The sequence below is a fragment of the Atractosteus spatula genome (genome assembly GCF_055471065.1).
Source record: "Atractosteus spatula isolate fAtrSpa1 chromosome 16 unlocalized genomic scaffold, fAtrSpa1.hap1 SUPER_16_unloc_2, whole genome shotgun sequence".
In the NCBI taxonomy this organism is placed as follows: Eukaryota; Metazoa; Chordata; class Actinopteri; order Semionotiformes; family Lepisosteidae; genus Atractosteus; species Atractosteus spatula.
In genome coordinates this window covers 1,139,555-1,153,381 of record NW_028296632.1, presented here as the reverse complement: position 1 = coordinate 1,153,381, position 13,827 = coordinate 1,139,555, and the positions used below count along the sequence as shown (strand labels likewise).

Here is a 13,827-nt window from a genome sequence, read left to right as displayed (position 1 = left end):
AATCCATTTTGTGAATGCACACGTAACCGTGAGGAAATATTTGTTCCCTCTGGATGACCTCACCAGCGGCCCCACCCAATCCATTTGTAGATTGGACCAGGGGAATGTCATGCCCTTTTTCTGGAGTGGTGCACGGTGCAAGGGCCGTGATGGTTGGAACTGGCTACACGTCAGACACCCCTTTACATACGCGGCGATGTCTTGGCCCATGTGAGGCCAGAATGCCACCTGCTGGATAGTGTCGTACGTGGCCTTGATTCCCCGGTGACCCCCACAGGGCTCGTCATGAGCGTGTTGGATCATGACCCCCCGATGGCAGCGGGGAACTACCCACTTTGGGACACCTTGTGCAACTGGTACACAAACCAACAACCCCTTTATAATTTTTAGGTTGTCTTTCACCTCTGCCAGCTCCTTCAGCTCTGGAGACTGGCTCAGCACCTGCTCCGAAAGAGGTTGACGCACTGGGTCAGCGATATGCTGATACATTAGCCCAATTGCTGGGTCCTGTTTCTGCATTTCCGCAAGATCGGTGTTAAAACCCTGTGACCCAAGCACTACAGATTGAGGGTCAGCTCCGACATCCTGTCTAGCCCTGCTTCGGGTGACCGCCTTGACCTCAGCCACGGTTTCTGGGAGTAGCCATTCCTGCTGGAACTGCCAGGGTTCACCCTCTAAGGCGCCAGATTTAGCCAGCCGGTCAGCCTCATCATTCCCGTCTTTGTCGGGTCTCTTCACCTGGGAGTGTCCCATCACCTTCCTCCAGTAAACCATCATTCCAGCCTCGGTCGTGAGCTTGTCACTGGCCAGGAACAACTCTTTGTTCTTTACTTCCTTGCCCCGGGCATTTTTCATGCCGTTACCCTTCCAATACGGAAGATGGGACACGAAGCTATGTCGGGCGTAGTTCGAGTCACTACAGATGACAAATTGTTTAAGGCCATTTGTCAGGGCCTGCTGGAGGGTGATCAGCACCCCAGCTACTTCCGCATACTGACTAGTCTTTGGTCCTAGCTTATAGCGGGTCGGCCCACAGGGAGTATTGTCTTGCCAGACTACTCCTACCCCTGCTAGCACCTGCTGTTTGTGGCGAAAAGAGCAACCGTCAACATAGGCCATGGGTAAGCCCTGGCCCACGTTTTCATCGTAGTACCGGTGATTGTTCGGTAGCTCAGCAGCGGGAATTGTTTCTGGAGCTTCCATGTCAGTGTCACAGCCGTGACACACTTGGCCCAAAGCCAGGCCCTGTCCCAGGTACATTTTCTTGCTCTGTGCATAACGTACCTCTATCTCATAGCCTTGTAGGGCCATCATTTATGCCACAATCCTGCTATTTGACACCCTGCCCGCTTTCAGTCTCTGGCTATGCAGGAATGTCACAGGTTGGTGGCAGGTTTCGATGATGATCTTTTGTCCCCCTACATAACTACGGAAGTGTTCTACCGACCAGACCGTAGACAACAGGGCCTTCTCGCAGTCCAAGAACTTTTGCTCCACTGGGTTCAGGGCTCGACTGGCATACGCCACCACCCTTCGCTCTTGGTCATATTCCTGACTCAGAGCAGCCCCAAGGCAGTGCTCTGAGAACCCTGCTTCAAGGTAGAAGACCTTATTTTTGTCAGGGTAGGCCAAGCACGGCGCACTACCGAGTCTGCGCTTCAGCTCCATCACAGCCTGTTCTGAGGAAGGTCCCCACTCAAAGGGCACGTCTTTCTGCAGCAGCTTGTGGAGGGGCCTTGCTATTTCAGCGTAATCCTCAATGAACTGCCGGGAATAATTACATACTCCCAGAAAGCTGCGCAGTTCAGACAGGTTAGTGGGCGACTTCATATTCTGGATAGCTTGGACTCTGCTGGACTGTGGCTGTATGCCTTGGGCTCCAACCAATAGTCCCACGTACTCCACTTGGGTCCTACACCACTGTCCCTTAGCCAGAGACAGTTTGGCCCCTGCACGGGAGAGCTGGGTCAACACATGCCTGATCTCGGCCATGTGTTCTTCCCAGGTCTGACTCCGCATCAGAATATCGTCCACATAGACCAGGTTGCCCCTGGCGGCTGCATCACTCATGGCTTTGTGCAGAAATATGTTGAACTCCGCTGGGGAGTTGGAATACCCAAAGGGGCATCGATTCCAGGTGAACTGCCTGTTTCCAAAGGAAAAGGCCAGTTTGTACTGGTCTGTCGGTTCTACCTTAAGGGTCCAGAACCCATTGGCCACATCCACTGTGGTGAAATATTTTGCTGTTGTCACCTTGGCTAACTCCCGATCTAGGTAGATCATTGGCCATCGTGACAAAGGAACCTGTTTATTCAACTGCCGGTAGTTAATGGTCAGACGCCACTTACCATTGGGTTTCAGCACCGGCCACAGTGGGGAGTTATAAGTGGAGTTACACTCCCTTATGATCTGACGCTCTAGTAGAGCATCCAACGTCTGCTTTATGTACTCGTATGCCGTGAGGGGAATGCAATACTGCCTGACATAGGTTGGGCGGGCGCCAGGGGCCGTAGGAATGCGCACTGTGTGCAAATCCGTCACCCCGCAGTCATAGGCGTCCCGTGCAAACACTTCCTGGAAATCCTGGAAGATCTGATGCAGCTGCTGACGCTGGCTTTCCGTTTCCAGGGCATCTGCCTTACCAACCTGATCCTGTACCTGCTCTAGGAACCCCGCTTTTGACGGCATGGCGGTATCCCGGGTCGCACTCTCGGCTGAGTGGTCCGTCGGAACCCCTGCGTGTACTGTATACACAACCATCTCATCCTTATCGCTAAGGTCCACTCTGCACACCTCCTGGTTGCAGAATCCCTCTATTGGCATAATTGCAATCATCCGCCGGGGGTAGGTGTAGTACACCTGCTCGGTCCCCCCCTCCCTGGCCAAGGGACCAGGGAGCTGCCCCAGTACTGGGATGGCCAGTTCGAAATCATAGAACCCATTGTCAATTACCAGTCCCATGTCAGTGCGAGCAGGGATTTTGACATCTTGTTTTGCTATGTTTTGCACCAACAGGCAGGTGGCTCGGCCATTCCTTTCCAGTCTGGGGGTACCACAGACTGCTAGGTTCAGTCTGATAAACTGAGCTGATGGTTGGAAGAAAACCATCTCAGCATCCATCCTCTGTCCCTTCTTTAGGACAAGGCGTACCGGAAACCCTGCTGTTGACGCAGGAACGATCAGGTCCGATTCGTTTACTACCTGGCAGGCCTGAGGAATCGTCTGACCTGACCGAATGTTCTCGGGGTCGCCGCTTAGAGAGTGGGCATCTGGGTTCACCCGTGTCCACAGCACACTGTTTACTGTGTCCAGCTGGGCGCCCAGTCGAACCAACAGGTCTGCACCAATACAGACCGAATGGGTCAGCTGAGGTGCTACCTGGAAGTAGTGAGCAAACTTCCTTTTTCCGATGGAGATGGAAGCTGCACAGCTTCCTTTGCTCCAAATGGACCTATGAGGTGGGGGTGCCCACCACAGACCCTGTGATTGCGTCACCAGGGTCACCTGACGGCTTCGCGACAGGTCCTCGAACAGACCTTCACTGATTATGGACTTCTCAGAGCTGAGGCTGAGAATTACATCATCAACCTGCACTTCTGCCACCTGGACCCCTCCCACCACCATGGGGTGGTAGTCCTTGTCCCCCTGAGGTACCAGGGCGCACAGAAAGGACTCCCATTCATTACCGGACAGGGAGATCCACTCTTCTTCAGGGATGAAAAAGGGGTGTGCTTTACCTGGCGGGTCAAGCAGCTGCTCGGAGCACTGCTCCTGTAGTTGGGAGACCGTGGGAGTGCTGGCCTGGGCAGGACTTCCCTGTAGTTTTGGAAAGCAAGAAGAGACATTTATTTCTCGTCCAGAGGAACCAGGAGAATCCTCCAACTCAGCTATGGTGTTCAGTGGGCACTGTGTGATCACAGCATAACCACTGAACCCCCCTTTTTGCTGTACGACAGGCTTAGGGTGCTTGACCTGAGCCCACAATTTTCCACGCTGGCAGTCCACCAGAGGCTCCAGCCTGTCAAGCAGGTCTTGGCCAATGAGTAGTGGCTCTGTTTTAAACCTAGAGATGTCAACAGGATGCACCACGTTCATTGGCCCGAACCTAAGTGCCACCCACACTCGGTGTGTGATCCTGGCATGATCCTGGGTATAGCTGGAAATATCTATCTTACACGGTTCTACCTTAAGTCTGATGCCTTTTCCTTTCGCTACTCGTTTGAGCTCGCTGAGTAGATCGGCTGACATCAAACTAATTTCAGCCCCAGTGTCAACCAGTGCTTCTCTATCTAAGACGTTTTCAAGAGAAACCTTGATATAAATACGCCTTGCTTTGCCTTTCTGGCTGAGATTCCCTAAGAATTGTTGGAAGCCTGCCTTTTCTTTGACTTCAGGGGCGGGGTCAGCGCCCAACTCAGAGTCACAGCCTTCTTCCAGGCAGGAACCCTCCCACCCAATCAGATAGACTGAGGGAGGGGTTTGGGATGGATCCCCGCCTCCTCCAGTGAGAAGGGGCGTGGTCCCACTAAGCTCATTCACGCTTCCGGCATTCAGTGCGGAAGTTTTACCCTGTCCTGATCTCTCAAGCAGGGCTTGTTCAAGCCTGGCCAGGCGGGTTGCAGTCGACTCCCTTCGTCCAGCCTTCTGATAGGCTCTGCCTGTGCCCTTGCCTTCCCCGTAGCGCTCACGGCGGCTCTGACGCTTAGTGCGGTCCTGCCTGCCTATTTTGCGCCGGGGCTTAGCGGGCTCAGGAACCTCAGCTCCCTCGAGCTGAGGCGAGTCGTCAACCCTGCTGGCTTTAGTGGCGAACACGGCCGTTTTAGCAGGTTTTCGCTCTGAGGAAGCAGAGACTTCAGCTCCCCAGGCTTTTTGAGCCAACATTCTAATGTCAGCCATTTTCATCGCTTTTGCATCAGTGTGCATCACAATCATTTTCCTGATTGAGGGATGCAGATTAGCAATGAATAAACCTTTGAAATTCACGTTCTCTTCGCAACCCTCTTCATTCCGCCCTGCAAAATAAGTGCGCCTAAGCCTCTCATAATAGTCGCGAGGGGCTTCAGCTTTTTCGTGCTTAATATGGTGCGCAGTGGCCACGGCAGCTATGGGATCGATAAAAGCCGAAAATTCTCCGATCATTGCCTGACACAGCTCCTCAAAGCTATTACAGACCTCCGGTCCTTGTCTAGACATCCACTCGTGGACCGCTCGGCTAGTAGTTTTCCTTACTAACATAGCCTTTTCCTGTTCGGACGCTCCGGGCATAAACTGCAAAGTATGTCTCAGCTCATCGATGTAGGTTTCCACATTATTCCCTGACACTGACGGGTCAAACCTTTCTACATCTTTGGCTAACTGCCTCAGGGAGTGGAGGTTAATTTTTACGGTTTCTCCGCGGGCAGGGGGACGGCCGTGATCAGGAGCAGGGGGTCTATGCCTGAATTGCATCGCCCTTGCGTCTCGCGCAGGACTCGGCGATCTCCCCCATGCCGATCCGACCACAGACCCTGGCCGGGAGAAACCTCCTCCCGGCGCGCTGGGTGAGCGCTCCGGGCTGCTAGGTGGGCTGGCATGCAAGTGGGATCTAGCCTGTTTTGCTTCCAGTACGGCAGCATCTAACTCCTTTTGCCTTTCCTGGCTGAGCTCATTTAAACGCTCAATTTCTTTTTCTTTTTCTTTCAAGCTCGCTTCCAGGTCTCTCCTAGCTACCTCAGCCGCAGTTTCTCTAGCAGACAGGTCATCTAATTTACCTAAAACTTCCCTGAGTCTGTCTTCACTTTCCTCATTTTTCACTCTCTTTTCTCTGATTATATCCAACAACTCAACTCGCTCCGCCTTATATCTTTCTAGCTTTCCCTGAAGCTTTTGAAACTTTGTCAGCTCGGACAAAGACAGTTCCAGCTGTTTAGCTAGATTTAAGGCGAAACTCGATAGGACCTGAACTGCGTTCACGGACCCTCCTGTGTTAAGCTGGTTCGCTACCTTAGCTACTAAATCTACTTGCAGCTTCTCAATATCATCAAAGTTCAACTTTTCGATACCGCTCCAGTAACCAGGATTGTCGTCGCTAGAAATAGTACTTATAAGCGACTCCACTTCAGACATTTTAGCAGCCATTGTCATTACGTCAGAGAAACTTTAAGAGTATTACTTTTTTTTCTTTTACCAAAATACAGTATGGAATCTAAACACCCGAGCAGATGGATTTCCAATCAGTACACGTTACACTAAACGCTAGAAAACAGGGGGATTTCTTTACGCAGTTATCAGCACACCCGGTATCCGCGTATAGAAGCCGCGGTGCTGTGCTGAACTTGAACTCACAGCAATATCAGTTATTCTGTGCGATTGATTCTCATTTCATTCTAAACTCGCCCACCCAGGGACGCCATTAAATGTAGTGGTTTGATGGGTTTACTGAGACAATTATCAATTGTAGCAGTAATCACGAGGTTGTTCGTTGGGGCTTTTAGAAAATCAATCGTCAGAACAACTAACAACGCACACACACGGGTTCAATACACGAGATACATTTATTAATATAAACTGTGCACCAAACATATACTAGTCTGCCTGGATACGAGCGGCAGACCTTACTGTGAGGGTTATCAATATACAAGGTATATAATCTCGAAGAGATGCAAACACAAAGAGATACACAACAGAGAATATATGTCAATATATATCGTTCGGTTACCAAATCGCTAATCAGTGTTATTACCCACTGTTACTCTAAACTCGGAAGTAAATACATTACTCATGAATTAAATTGATAACAACTTGTGTTGAGGTACAATTAAATTCTCGAGACGCAATGTAGAACATGGGGTTTACTTATCCACTGTTTGGATTTGGAATTTCCCGGCACGAACACCAAACCAGCTGACAGGCTCTGTTGCAGCGGTTGTCCAATGGGCGTTGTGTCGGCGTCCTCTGGCTACCGGCCAACCAGTCGAGGTGCAGCTCGGAGTAGGACGGGCGGAGGAATCTGACTGCGGCGCGCAGGGCAGTCGTTGCTCCGAGGGGATCTACCAGCAGTCCGGCTGGCTAGTAGAAAGTCTCTATGCACAGAGTGTGACCGCGAGTCCTCACAAGTCACTCTTTTGCCTGAGAAGAAGCTGGTTCGTTCCCGGTCCAGCGCTGCTTCTGAATAAGCTATTCAGGTTGTCGACGAGGGTCCAACTGTAGGCTGCCGTTGATCAAGCGGAGCATTCACGTTGGTAGAATTCTGAATACGTACGGGATCCTCGGCCTCGCGCTTAGAACAAAGTCCAAGTCCTTTTGCAGACAACAGCAGTTGTCACGTGATTGTCTCTGAGGATGCGTGAAAATGGCCAAGGAGAGCCCAGAACTGAGCTTGCGCTCCCTTTTTGATCAAGACCCAGATGTGTGCTGATTGGTTGAGAGTTTGGCGGGCATTGGAGACCCACGTGGTATTACCACGCCCTGCCAGTCCCTGATTGGTTGGTCAAGGTGAGATATAAGTCACTTACTCTTGACACTTAGAAATGCAGTCCAGATGTCCATTCGGCACTCCCTAGACAGATAGGCGCCAGTGGATGACCATTGATCATGATAGCCAGGCTTAGCTAATTGCATCCCCGTCTGGGAGCTTGCTTCTTATCAAAAGAAAAACATCTTAAATCAGCTTGCATGAATTCTTTCTCTGTGGCTGCACCACAGAGATGGAGGGTGAGATGGGGCCTCCTTTAGGAGCACACCAACGCTTAATTCTGTCTTATTAACAAGCATTGCCACTACAATAGTTTAAAGAAAAAATACACACCAGTCTTCCATTTCTCCCTAAACATTTTAAGCATGAAATTTTTATGAAACGGTACCCAAATATGTGATTGCTGTATAGAATGAATTTTAATTTTTAAAAATTATTTAACACGAAAATTAAGCTGTTTACATCTTCCGCCTGAGAACAGTCACCCGTTGCTACCCAACGCAGAAACACAGCCACTAACTAGCAAAGAGAGGACATTAGCTAGCCAATATGTAAAAGAAATAAATAATTATTTTGTTTATTTCTTTTGCACATTTATTTGAACATTTCCATCGATTGTACAAGCACTTGGAAACTGTCCAATCCCTAGTTCATCAAGCATTTACCGGTCTGGTGCCGGTCTGTGTCTTCTAGGATATAATGCCAGCGAACTCTTGTTTTTATGTCCACTATAACTACGCTGGGCAAACGTTCCGAGGTCAAATTCTTCCAGCACGGGGGTACCTTTAATGCGGAGACGACGGCACCGAATTTTTTTGGCGCGCCTTCTCTTTAAAGCCCTGGCCAAATATGAAGACAGTACGTACAGTTATAATTCAAACGGAATTAAAAACTACACATCCCAGTTACCATGGTGGTGCTTGTGATCATTGCGTTTAACCAACGAAACAGGGCGAAAAATCAGTCACATGACTTTGGGGCAGAGTTTCGAAAGCTTAACCTATCAGCAACAAAGCGAAATTTACACGATAGACTACCTCAAACTGTCAGTTACACGACTGTGTATGTCGCTTAAGCCACTCCTATTTGGCATTTTAGTTATGGAGGCGAGAAGACGCCCCCCCCCCCCCCCTCTCTGGGTGTCTGATTTGCCGCCATCTTTAACTGTTCGGTGTCGCATTGTTAGCAAAATATTTTGAATTATATTTAACCCTATTTTTTCTTTAGTTTTGTATTTAACTTATTATATGATAGTCAGACTTAATGTATATTTGAACAATGAAAATATATTTTTACAAGATGCGGGGGAAAGTGCAACAGCTTATTACAGTGCTAAATTTAATATTATTGATTGCTAATAGTTTATGCTAACACCTAACTTTCTTAATTAGATGTATTTAAAACAGTGAACTAAGTGTAACATACTATTCAGAAATACAATCGAAAATAGTTTTGTGGTGTTTGTATGGATGAAACGTTTCTAAAATGTATAACGTAACAAAATTAAAGACGATTAAAATCTGTAATCTTTCCACTTGTAATGTCATTAAACAGAACAACACGTTTCTGGTTTGTTTTAATTAGTATTAGTTAGTAGTTAGTAGTTTTAATTTAATTAGTATTGCAATTCGCACTGATTCACTTGCGAAGATATGGACTTAAGAATATTCGTGCCTGGTCAAAAAATGGCATTAAGCACTTAAAATTAATATGGTTAATAATAGTAAACTGTAACATGCTGTAACAAGATCGGTTAAACTGCGAAGAAAATGCTTTCAGAGAAAATGTTTCAGGTGTGAAGAATATAGATCTCCAATGCAATTTCAACCAAACCTGTTCCCACACACCCTGCCCCCACTACCATTAGAATATACACAAAGCACTGAAATCTTTCGAGCTAATGATCAGGTGACCCGAGAGAGAGCGAGAGAAACACCAAGGGGTGCGGAACCAGGGAACTATTTACATGGAAAACGGGCGATCTCCCCAGACTGTCCGCCCGTTTCACTGTTACCTGGATACCTCTTTATTTAGAACTCACTAACGCTGATTTTTAGTTTCGAAGGATTCAAGTAGGGTTTTAGATGAAAGGCAGCGACCTTAATCAAGCCCAAATCATAATTGAACCCATTCAGAGCCTACATTACATTTTAGCGTTTCATTCTGAGCAGAAGACCCTCACACCTGAAGAAGGCTTGCGTTTTCTCTCTTCTCTTTTAAGCATGTGTACAATGTGTAATACAATTACAATGTGTAATTACAATGCGAATCGTATGAGGGTGGGGGGGAGGTGTCTTTCGCTGGAAATCTCGCCTGCTTCTACTTTACGAGTACAACCCCCTCTCTGCCGGAGTGCTGGCTGTGACGAATTAAATTCAATCACAGACCATGTGATATGGGAGTCAGGAAACTAACACACAGCGCCACCGGATTTGATAACACTATAAAAACGCTATAAAATAATGTGACTAGGCACAGAACAAGTTTACAGCACAGTACAATAATAAATGCTGACCATGACTTTAGAAGCATAAATTGCCTTACACTCAATTTAAACACAAGCTGTCTTTAGCCCTCTAAGCTGGTTCATACAGAAATGTAGAGATCCAGGCTCAGAACACACAGCTTCATTAGCGAATACATATGCAGGACAACTAGAGAAGACGTTTTACAGAGGATGGATTTTTAGAAACATCCCATCAGTGACATCACTGAAGTCAACTCCTAGGTACTATAACTGTCGTGTGGATAGTTTCACAAGAATCAGACAAAGGTTTAAGCATCGCTTGTTCTAGATAAAACTGCAAAAAAAACAACAACAACCCATAATGTACTTCTTTGCGGCTCTGTTTGCCCAAATCATATATTCACAACGTGAAATCTAGAAAATAATATTACGTAACCAAAATCCGCAATATGGAAACAGAACCTGTGTAATTGTTGATAGATGATGTACTCGTAACATTTTTTCAAGACGAACTACAACATTTAAAAAATGACTTGTATGTACTTGATATCTCTAATCAATCCACGGGTCCCAGCACAAAACGAAACTAAAACGCATACCGTTTCGCGCTTCTTATTAGTTGCTCAAAAGTAATTTGACCGTATGAAATGTATAATATAAAACATATACGTGAGCAGTACTTAAGCACTGTAGTATCGGTGTTAAGACATACCTCTCAAATACTGTAAATCAAGTTAAAAATATCTCAAGACCGATTCTGGTCATAATGAAACCATGTTTCGTGTATGTTTTCTTTAAAGTACCGAGACCAGCCATATACTGTATGTTTATGTTCCAAAATTAATATCGTTTATGGCCTTCACACGCGTTGCAGTATGCTCCTATTCTTTTTATGCTCAGCTACTAAGATTTCCCTTCAGTGGTAAAATTAGATATGAATATTCAATACTTAAACGGGCACAGTTAAGACATTAAATATACATATACATACTGTATACATTACAGTTTTCATATGGTAATATGTTTATGTTCCTAAATCAATCTCTTTTATGAGCATGTGAAAGGCATGGTGAAGCGATTCTCTTATTTATTATTTATTTTATTTATTCTCTACTATTATTTTGCTTGTCGTATTATAGGAGAATTTACGGTAACTCGCGGTATTTACCGGTAGCTTGCGGTAGACTGCGTACAGCGTACTGCAAAATAATGCGGTATCGCCTGCGGATTTTGAATGGCTGCATCTGTAGGCTGCCAAAAGTCTCCGAAACCAAATTTTGATAGCAGAAAATTCTCACTCGTCCAGAAGTTCCCTTGGGACCCAAAATCCAGCACAGAGTGGTAAAAAAACGTCTTTTTTGGAGACCCTTGCAGTGTGCATTGGTGGTTCAGTTGTAGAATTCTCACCTGCCACGTGGGAGACCCGGGTTCGATTCCCGGCCAATGCAGTGGCTTTTGCAGTTAGCGGCTCCATCACTTGCATCCCCTTTCAACTCGCAACTGAAAACCCACTGAAGCTTAGAAGCTGTGAGCCAGGTCAGTAACTGCATGAGGGTGACCTACAGGGAAAAGCAAAGCTTACAGCTGGAAGCGGTGTTAATGGAGCCAGCGGTGGGACGCTCACCCTGATGTCTGTGCGGGTCCCAATGCCCCAGTATAGTGACGGAGACGCTGTGTGGTAAAAAGGCGCCGTCTTTTGGATGAGATGTAAATCCGAGGTCATAGCTCTCTGTGCTCATTAAAAGTGACCACCAAAACCTTTGACAAAAGCTCTTGGTAATTGATGGTCTTCAATAATGCTTCTCCTTTAGGTACATTTGAAATCAGCTGAAAAATGCTATGAAATGGGGGGGCACTTCAGGCCAGTGTAGGATTTGGGTTACAAGAACCATTAAACAGCACGAGAAAGCCCGTACACTGAATCGCAGGGCTTTCTATTCAAAGAAGGACAAAAGAAACTTCCCTGAATTCCATTTTTTGCAGCACAGAGAGGACAGCAGGCACAAGGCCTGTTAGCTCAGTTGGTTAGAGCGTGGTGCTAATAACGCCAAGGTCGCGGGTTCGATCCCTGTTCGGGCCAGGCAGTCTCCTCCTCTCTTGCCAAAACCCGTTGCTTTCTTGCTGTGGTGAGATTGGTGGTAATGCAAAGACGCCACATACTGCCGACAGACGAGAGTGTTGCGGGAGAAGAGAGAAGTGATGGAAGATTGAAGAGTGTCCTAGGTGGAGCCAAGATGAAGTGTCACAATTGCCTAGGGGAGGATTTCAAATGTTTAAGATGGTAAAAATAACCGGAAATGATCCCCCAGTCCGGCGCAGTCTGACGTACTTCTGTCATATAAAGTGAAACTAGATGTCGAACTGGAGCCTCACCATTTGCATAAGTGAGGCTCCAGTTATACATCTAGTTTCACTTTAAATGACAAAACTGAAGAGACTTAAAAGAGCTGGAGAGCATTTCTTACAACTTTTGAGCCGGCACAGTTTTCGAAATCGTTTTCTTCACGCTGCACTATACAACACAGACAGCCAAGAGTCTCCAAAACAAAACGAATTGACAGATAGGAGAAAAGTCCCACTCGTCCTTAAGTTCCCAAAATCCAGCACTGAGCGTAAACAAAGTGTTCAAGTAGCGTGGGAATGCAACCCCTAATCCTAGCTGGAGTTTGAGCGTCTGGTTCAGAGTTTGCTCAAGAGTTTACCTTTCACAGATGCGCAAAGATGAATGTTGAGGGTGCACGCTTCAAGGCGCCTTACAGTGCAGGGAGTGATTAGAGACGATTCGTGACGTGTGCTCGTTCCCATATACCGTACGCCCCGGGTTGCAGTGCTAGGATGACGTCCAATACCGCTTCGGCACGTAACGGCATTATATTCAAGTGCAGGACGTGAGGGTTTTATTTTGTTCGTTTTGTTCTGCTCTGCTTTGCTTTGTTTTGCTTTCCATGGCGTTCGTAAGAGCGTCAATAAAAAGGCGATTCCAGCGTCTAACACGAATATAAGAGCTATTTCAAGTGCGGCTTCTAAAATGCTTGTAGACATTTGTCTGTTGTTGATTGTTTTTTTGTGTCTAACAAAGTGCCATTTTCCTGTCCGGACGGGGAGACTTTATCATTCCCACATGAAGCAACCCTTAAGTCCTCTGAGGCGTGTCTGTCTGCAAGGTTTGTATTTTGGAAAGGTTTTTTTTTTTTAACGGAGAACGACTTTGAAAAAGATTTCCGCCGGCGTCTCGCGATCCGTGTGAGATTGTAGCAAGAACATGGTGCGGCTTCTTAAATGCTTGTGGACATTTGTCTGTTGTTGATTGTTTCTTTGTGTCTAACAAAGTGCCATTTTCCTGTCCGGACAGGGAGACTTTATCATTCCCACATGAAGCCACCCTTAAGTCCTCTGAGGCGTGTCTGTCTGCAAGTCTTGTATTTTGGAAAGGTTTTTTTTTTAATGGAGAACGACTTTGAAAAAGGTTTCCGCCGGCGCCTCGCGATCCATGTGAGATTGTAGCAAGAACGCAGCAACCACAGCGCTTGCTGTAGTCGTGGCCGAGTGGTTAAGGCGATGGACTTAAAATCCATTGGGGTCTCCCTGCGCAGGTTTGAATCCTGCCGACTACGGTGTTCTCCTCACGTCGTCGTGTGTCGGCGCAAGCAAGTGCCTTTCTGCTTTTCCTGGTGGTTTTAAAACGCGAGATCGCTTGTACCCGCTGCCTTGGAAAGAAATGTCTACATGTTTACTTGCACATTGTCTATTGTTTGTTTGTATATTGTGTTGATGCACTGTTTGCACTTTGTCTTGTTTTTGTCTTGTTTTTTACACTTGTTTTACAATCGAGAGACCTTCTGTAAGTAAGAATTCCATTGTACCAGTACCGGTTACATATGGCAATAAAGTTCAAGTTCAAATGCTT

General features: G+C 46.8%; 2 non-coding genes across 2 annotated transcripts; both read left to right on the top strand.

Moving 5' to 3' along the window:
• Positions 1–11,926: 11,926 nt before the first annotated feature.
• On the top strand, positions 11,927–12,000 carry trnai-aau (transfer RNA isoleucine (anticodon AAU)). Its single transcript has one exon. It is a non-coding gene; the product is annotated as a tRNA-Ile (tRNA).
• A 1,452-nt stretch (positions 12,001–13,452) lies between these two features.
• trnal-uaa (transfer RNA leucine (anticodon UAA)) lies at positions 13,453–13,534 on the top strand. The gene has a single exon. It is a non-coding gene; the product is annotated as a tRNA-Leu (tRNA).
• The last annotated feature ends 293 nt before the right edge of the window (positions 13,535–13,827 follow it).